Raw genomic sequence first — 8,435 nt, 5'->3', positions numbered from 1 at the left:
ACCCAGTACCTGTCGCACGCTAAGCGAGCGCTTTACCATCTGAGCTACGCCCACCCCCCCGATAACTAGTAGTGCTACATACAGTCATATCAACGTCACAGACCATTGCACTCCCATTATTCCGCAGACAAACACTACTCTCTATGTATCAGTGAGGGTGTCTTTCAGGTTTCGTGCATTCTGTATCGAATCGTAGTTGGCCACAATGAAAGTGGCACGCATAACGTCGAAAATAGAGTTCAGACACCGCTCTGAGTAAGACGAACGTGTTGTCCACCTCCAGACTTCAATGACGTTAAGCCGTGATACCTAAGACAGATCTGCACTCGATGACACCACGATAACAGCCGGTCCCCACACTTACACCTTGCTCTCCTTATGAGAGTATACATCATATCAGTCTGTGACGCTGGTTTTGCAACTTCTTGCGTGCGTTTATGTTCGCCGCGACCAACACTTACCATGCACTGACCACAAAACATGGAGGAGCCGGGGCTTGAACCCGAGACCGTTCACACGCTAAGCGAACGATCTGCCAACTGAGCTACAGCTACACACACGACCAAGCCTGGCTATTCTCCATTCTTTGCGACTCTGATGTGCACGGACACGATGGTTGGTTGGTTTGTAGCGGCGAAGGTACCAGAATACAAAGGCGCGGACACGTTCATATACACAAGAGTTCCAAGTAGTTTCGATGCTCTGGTATTACGAATGCAAATTCCGTCTGTTTTGAACGTCTTAAATTGAAAGGGCGGTCACAAATTGGTCCATTTCACTCCTTGTCGACAATCACACAGCACCTGAGGTAACAAGCACATCTCGAGCCCCATTGTGCTCTCCATTGTTCATGCCAACTCAGTGCCTCGCTCTTTGCTACTGCGTAAAACTCTTGTCGTCCAACTGCAAAACACTGGGACACAATAAGTTTCCGCGTCCCCTTTGCACTGATCGTACTACGAAACGCTCCCCAAACTTGGCAATCACCCATGCAGATGACTTTTCCGACTTTACACGACGCTCACGCTAGTGACAGTCTTATTTATAGTTCGACGTCGCGCCAAAGCGAATGAGCACATTTCGCTTAAGGCTTAGGCCGCTCTTCTAGTGTGGCTGCTCTGTGTCTGCAGGCAGCGAGGGGCTGCAAGCTTCCTGTGTTCGCACCTATATCACCTGTGCTTCCTTGTCAGAGACAGACTATCGCAAAACATACAACTCACTCCATGAATTGATTGCTACGGCATCTGTTATCAGCAGTCACAACCAGCAACACCAGTAGCAGCCGACTGCACGCAAAGAATGGGAACGTGCAGTGGGATTTACGTGAAATCGGCGCAATTGTGGATGCTAATCGTTCGCTTGTATCTGCCTACACACCTCTGCCGGTTGGGAATTATTCCACTTGCATGGCAAGGTGCGCATGTAGATGTGTTAAAAATTCTGGAGGCACTGGGTATCGATCCCAGGACCTCTCGCACGCTAAGCGAGCGCTTTACCATCTGAGCTACGCCCACCCCCCCGATAACTAGTAGTGCTACATACAGTCATATCAACGTCACAGACCCTTGCACTCCCATTATTCCGCAGACAAACACTACTCTCTATGTATCAGTGAGGGTGTCTTTCAGGTTTCGTGCATTCTGTATCGAATCGTAGTTGTCCACAATGAAAGTGGCACGCATAACGTCGAAAATAGAGTTCAGACACCGCTCTGAGTAAGACGAACGTGTTGTCGACCTCCAGACTTCAATGACGTTAAGCCGCGATACCTAAGACAGATCTGCACTCGATGACACCACGATAACAGCCAGTCCCCACACTTACACCTTGCTCTCCTTATGACAGTATACATCATATCAGTCTGTGACGCTGGTTTTGCAACTTCTTGCGTGCGTTTATGTTCGCCGCGACCAACACTTACCATGCACTGACCACAAAACATGGAGGAGCCGGGGCTTGAACCCGAGACCGTTCACACGCTAAGCGAACGATTTGCCAACTGAGCTACAGCTACACACACGACCAAGCCTGGCTATTCTCCATTCTTTGCGACTCTGATGTGCACGGACACGATGGTTGGTTGGTTTGTAGCGGCGAAGGTACCAGAATACAAAGGCGCGGACACGTTCATATACACAAGAGTTCCAAGTAGTTTCGATGCTCTGGTATTACGAATGCAAATTCCGTCTGTTTTGAACGTCTTAAATTGAAAGGGCGGTCACAAATTGGTCCATTTCACTCCTTGTCCACAATCACACAGCACCTGAGGTAACAAGCACATTATAGCCCCATTGTGCTCTCCATTGTTCATGCCAACTCAGTGCCTCGCTCTTTGCTACTGCGTAAAACTCTTGTCGTCCAACTGCAAAACACTGGGACACAATAAGTTTCCGCGTCCCCTTTGCACTGATCGTACTACGAAACGCTCCCCAAACTTGGCAATCACCCATGCAGATGACTTTTCCGACTTTACACGACGCTCACGCTAGTGACAGCCTTATTTATAGTTCGACGTCGCGCCAAAGCGAATGAGCACATTTCGCCTACGGCTTAGGCCGTTCTTCTAGTGTGGCTGCTCTGTGTCTGCAGGCAGCGAGGGGCTGCAAGCTTCCTGTGTTCGCACCTATATCACCTGTGCTTCCTTGTCAGAGACAGACTATCGCAAAACATACAACTCACTCCATGAATTGATTGCTACGGCATCTGTTATCAGCAGTCACAACCAGCAACACCAGTAGCAGCCGACTGCACGCAAAGAATGGGAACGTGCAGTGGGATTTACGTGAAATCGGCGCAATTGTGGATGCTAATCGTTCGCTTGTATCTGTCGGTTGGGAATTATTCCACTCGCATGGCAAGGTGCGCATGTAGGTGTGTTAAAAATTCTGGAGGCGCTGGGTATCGACCCAGTACCTGTCGCACGCTAAGCGAGCGCTTTACCATCTGAGCTACGCCCACCCCCCCGATAACTAGTAGTGCTACATACAGTCATATCAACGTCACAGACCATTGCACTCCCATTATTCCGCAGACAAACACTACTCTCTATGTATCAGTGAGGGTGTCTTTCAGGTTTCGTGCATTCTGTATCGAATCGTAGTTGGCCACAATGAAAGTGGCACGCATAACGTCGAAAATAGAGTTCAGACACCGCTCTGAGTAAGACGAACGTGTTGTCCACCTCCAGACTTCAATGACGTTAAGCCGTGATACCTAAGACAGATCTGCACTCGATGACACCACGATAACAGCCGGTCCCCACACTTACACCTTGCTCTCCTTATGAGAGTATACATCATATCAGTCTGTGACGCTGGTTTTGCAACTTCTTGCGTGCGTTTATGTTCGCCGCGACCAACACTTACCATGCACTGACCACAAAACATGGAGGAGCCGGGGCTTGAACCCGAGACCGTTCACACGCTAAGCGAACGATCTGCCAACTGAGCTACAGCTACACACACGACCAAGCCTGGCTATTCTCCATTCTTTGCGACTCTGATGTGCACGGACACGATGGTTGGTTGGTTTGTAGCGGCGAAGGTACCAGAATACAAAGGCGCGGACACGTTCATATACACAAGAGTTCCAAGTAGTTTCGATGCTCTGGTATTACGAATGCAAATTCCGTCTGTTTTGAACGTCTTAAATTGAAAGGGCGGTCACAAATTGGTCCATTTCACTCCTTGTCGACAATCACACAGCACCTGAGGTAACAAGCACATCTCGAGCCCCATTGTGCTCTCCATTGTTCATGCCAACTCAGTGCCTCGCTCTTTGCTACTGCGTAAAACTCTTGTCGTCCAACTGCAAAACACTGGGACACAATAAGTTTCCGCGTCCCCTTTGCACTGATCGTACTACGAAACGCTCCCCAAACTTGGCAATCACCCATGCAGATGACTTTTCCGACTTTACACGACGCTCACGCTAGTGACAGTCTTATTTATAGTTCGACGTCGCGCCAAAGCGAATGAGCACATTTCGCCTAAGGCTTAGGCCGCTCTTCTAGTGTGGCTGCTCTGTGTCTGCAGGCAGCGAGGGGCTGCAAGCTTCCTGTGTTCGCACCTATATCACCTGTGCTTCCTTGTCAGAGACAGACTATCGCAAAACATACAACTCACTCCATGAATTGATTGCTACGGCATCTGTTATCAGCAGTCACAACCAGCAACACCAGTAGCAGCCGACTGCACGCAAAGAATGGGAACGTGCAGTGGGATTTACGTGAAATCGGCGCAATTGTGGATGCTAATCGTTCGCTTGTATCTGCCGGTTGGGAATTATTCCACTCGCATGGCAAGGTGCGCATGTAGGTGTGTTAAAAATTCTGGAGGCGCTGGGTATCGACCCAGTACCTCTCGCACGCTAAGCGAGCGCTTTACCATCTGAGCTACGCCCACCCTCCCGATAACTAGTAGTGCTACATACAGTCATATCAACGTCACAGCCCATTGCACTCCCATTATTCCGCAGACAAACACTACTCTCTATGTATCAGTGAGGGTGTCTTTCAGGTTTCGTGCATTCTGTATCGAATCGTAGTTGGCCACAATGAATGTGGCACGCATAACGTCGAAAATAGAGTTCAGACACCGCTCTGAGTAAGACGAACGTGTTGACCACCTCCAGACTTCAATGACGTTAAGCCGTGATACCTAAGACAGATCTGCACTCGATGACACCACGATAACAGCCGGTCCCCACACTTACACCTTGCTCTCCTTATGAGAGTATACATCATATCAGTCTGTGACGCTGGTTTTGCAACTTCTTGCGTGCGTTTATGTTCGCCGCGACCAAGACTTACCATGCACTGACCACAAAACATGGAGGAGCCAAGGCTTGAACCCGAGACCCTTCACACGCTAAGCGAACGATCTGCCAACTGAGCTACAGCTACACACACGACCAAGCCGGGCTATTCTCCATTCTTTGCGACTCTGATGTGCACGGACACGATGGTTGGTTGGTTTGTAGCGGCGAAGGTACCAGAATACAAAGGCGCGGACACGTTCATATACACAAGAGTTCCAAGTAGTTTCGATGCTCTGGTATTACGAATGCAAATTCCGTCTGTTTTGAACGTCTTAAATTGAAAGGGCGGTCACAAATCGGTCCATTCCACTCCTTGTCCACAATCACACAGCACCTGAGGTAACAAGCACATCTCGAGCTCCATTGTGCTCTCCATTGTTCATGCCAACTCAGTGCCTCGCTCTTTGCTACTGCGTAAAACTCTTGTCGTCCAACTGCAAAACACTGGGACACAATAAGTTTCCGCGTCCAGTTTGCACTGATCGTACTACGAAACGCTCCCCAAACTTGGCAATCACCCATGCAGATGACTTTTCCGACTTTACACGACGCTCACGCTAGTGACAGCCTTATTTATAGTTCGACGTCGCGCCAAAGCGAATGAGCACATTTCGCCTACGGCTTAGGCCGCTCTTCTAGTGTGGCTGCTCTGTGTCTGCAGGCAGCGAGGGGCTGCAAGCTTCCTGTGTTCGCACCTATATCACCTGTGCTTCCTTGTCAGAGACAGACTATCGCAAAACATACAACTCACTCCATGAATTGATTGCTACGGCATCTGTTATCAGCAGTCACAACCAGCAACACCAGTAGCAGCCGACTGCACGCAAAGAATGGGAACGTGCAGTGGGATTTACGTGAAATCGGCGCAATTGTGGATGCTAATCGTTCGCTTGTATCTGCCTACACACCTCTGCCGGTTGGGAATTATTCCACTTGCATGGCAAGGTGCGCATGTAGATGTGTTAAAAATTCTGGAGGCACTGGGTATCTATCCCAGTACCTCTCGCACGCTAAGCGAGCGCTCTACCATCTGAGCTACGCCCACCCCCCCGATAACTAGTAGTGCTACATACAGTCATATCAACGTCACAGACCATTGCACTCCCATTATTCCGCAGACAAACACTACTCTCTATGTATCAGTGAGGGTGTCTTTCAGGTTTCGTGCATTCTGTATCGAATCGTAGTTGGCCACAATGAAAGTGGCACGCATAACGTCGAAAATAGAGCTCAGACACCGCTCTGAGTAAGACGAACGTGTTGTCGACATCCAGACTTCAATGACGTTAAGCCGCGATACCTAAGACAGATCTGCACTCGATGACACCACGATAACAGCCAGTCCCCACACTTACACCTTGCTCTCCTTATGACAGTATACATCATATCAGTCTGTGACGCTGGTTTTGCAACTTCTTGCGTGCGTTTATGTTCGCCGCGACCAACACTTACCATGCACTGACCACAAAACATGGAGGAGCCGGGGCTTGAACCCGAGACCGTTCACACGCTAAGCGAACGATTTGCCAACTGAGCTACAGCTACACACACGACCAAGCCTGGCTATTCTCCATTCTTTGCGACTCTGATGTGCACGGACACGATGGTTGGTTGGTTTGTAGCGGCGAAGGTACCAGAATACAAAGGCGCGGACACGTTCATATACACAAGAGTTCCAAGTAGTTTCGATGCTCTGGTATTACGAATGCAAATTCCGTCTGTTTTGAACGTCTTAAATTGAAAGGGCGGTCACAAATTGGTCCATTTCACTCCTTGTCCACAATCACACAGCACCTGAGGTAACAAGCACATTATAGCCCCATTGTGCTCTCCATTGTTCATGCCAACTCAGTGCCTCGCTCTTTGCTACTGCGTAAAACTCTTGTCGTCCAACTGCAAAACACTGGGACACAATAAGTTTCCGCGTCCCCTTTGCACTGATCGTACTACGAAACGCTCCCCAAACTTGGCAATCACCCACGCAGATGACTTTTCCGACTTTACACGACGCTCACGCTAGTGACAGCCTTATTTATAGTTCGACGTCGCGCCAAAGCGAATGAGCACATTTCGCCTACGGCTTAGGCCGTTCTTCTAGTGTGGCTGCTCTGTGTCTGCAGGCAGCGAGGGGCTGCAAGCTTCCTGTGTTCGCACCTATATCACCTGTGCTTCCTTGTCAGAGACAGACTATCGCAAAACATACAACTCACTCCATGAATTGATTGCTACGGCATCTGTTATCAGCAGTCACAACCAGCAACACCAGTAGCAGCCGACTGCACGCAAAGAATGGGAACGTGCAGTGGGATTTACGTGAAATCGGCGCAATTGTGGATGCTAATCGTTCGCTTGTATCTGCCTACACACCTCTGCCGGTTGGGAATTATTCCACTTGCATGGCAAGGTGCGCATGTAGATGTGTTAAAAATTCTGGAGGCACTGGGTATCGATCCCAGTACCTCTCGCACGCTAAGCGAGCGCTCTACCATCTGAGCTACGCCCACCCCCCCGATAACTAGTAGTGCTACATACAGTCATATCAACGTCACAGACCCTTGCACTCCCATTATTCCGCAGACAAACACTACTCTCTATGTATCAGTGAGGGTGTCTTTCAGGTTTCGTGCATTCTGTATCGAATCGTAGTTGGCCACAATGAAAGTGGCACGCATAACGTCGAAAATAGAGTTCAGACACCGCTCTGAGTAAGACGAACGTGTTGTCGACCTCCAGACTTCAATGACGTTAAGCCGCGATACCTAAGACAGATCTGCACTCGATGACACCACGATAACAGCCAGTCCCCACACTTACACCTTGCTCTCCTTATGACAGTATACATCATATCAGTCTGTGACGCTGGTTTTGCAACTTCTTGCGTGCGTTTATGTTCGCCGCGACCAACACTTACCATGCACTGACCACAAAACATGGAGGAGCCGGGGCTTGAACCCGAGACCGTTCACACGCTAAGCGAACGATTTGCCAACTGAGCTACAGCTACACACACGACCAAGCCTGGCTATTCTCCATTCTTTGCGACTCTGATGTGCACGGACACGATGGTTGGTTGGTTTGTAGCGGCGAAGGTACCAGAATACAAAGGCGCGGACACGTTCATATACACAAGAGTTCCAAGTAGTTTCGATGCTCTGGTATTACGAATGCAAATTCCGTCTGTTTTGAACGTCTTAAATTGAAAGGGCGGTCACAAATTGGTCCATTTCACTCCTTGTCCACAATCACACAGCACCTGAGGTAACAAGCACATTATAGCCCCATTGTGCTCTCCATTGTTCATGCCAACTCAGTGCCTCGCTCTTTGCTACTGCGTAAAACTCTTGTCGTCCAACTGCAAAACACTGGGACACAATAAGTTTCCGCGTCCCCTTTGCACTGATCGTACTACGAAACGCTCCCCAAACTTGGCAATCACCCATGCAGATGACTTTTCCGACTCTACACGACGCTCACGCAACGCTCACGCTAGTGACAGTCTTATTTATAGTTCGACGTCGCGCCAAAGCGAATGAGCACATTTCGCCTACGGCTTAGGCCGCTCTTCTAGTGTGGCTGCTCTGTGTCTGCAGGCAGCGAGGGGCTGCAAGCTTCCTGTG

At 49.4% G+C, this 8,435-nt stretch overlaps 2 non-coding genes across 2 annotated transcripts; both read right to left on the bottom strand.

The window, feature by feature from the left end:
- Positions 1-1,441: 1,441 nt before the first annotated feature.
- Trnaa-agc (transfer RNA alanine (anticodon AGC)) lies at positions 1,442-1,515 on the bottom strand. The gene has a single exon. It is a non-coding gene; the product is annotated as a tRNA-Ala (tRNA).
- Positions 1,516-7,249: 5,734 nt separating this feature from the next.
- Trnaa-agc (transfer RNA alanine (anticodon AGC)) lies at positions 7,250-7,323 on the bottom strand. Its single transcript has one exon. It is a non-coding gene; the product is annotated as a tRNA-Ala (tRNA).
- Between the last annotated feature and the right edge of the window lie 1,112 nt (positions 7,324-8,435).

This window comes from Schistocerca gregaria, chromosome 3 (genome assembly GCF_023897955.1).
Source record: "Schistocerca gregaria isolate iqSchGreg1 chromosome 3, iqSchGreg1.2, whole genome shotgun sequence".
Lineage (NCBI taxonomy): Eukaryota > Metazoa > Arthropoda > Insecta > Orthoptera > Acrididae > Schistocerca > Schistocerca gregaria.
The sequence above is the reverse complement of the archived record's forward strand: the minus strand, read 5'-3'. Positions and strand labels throughout refer to the sequence as shown.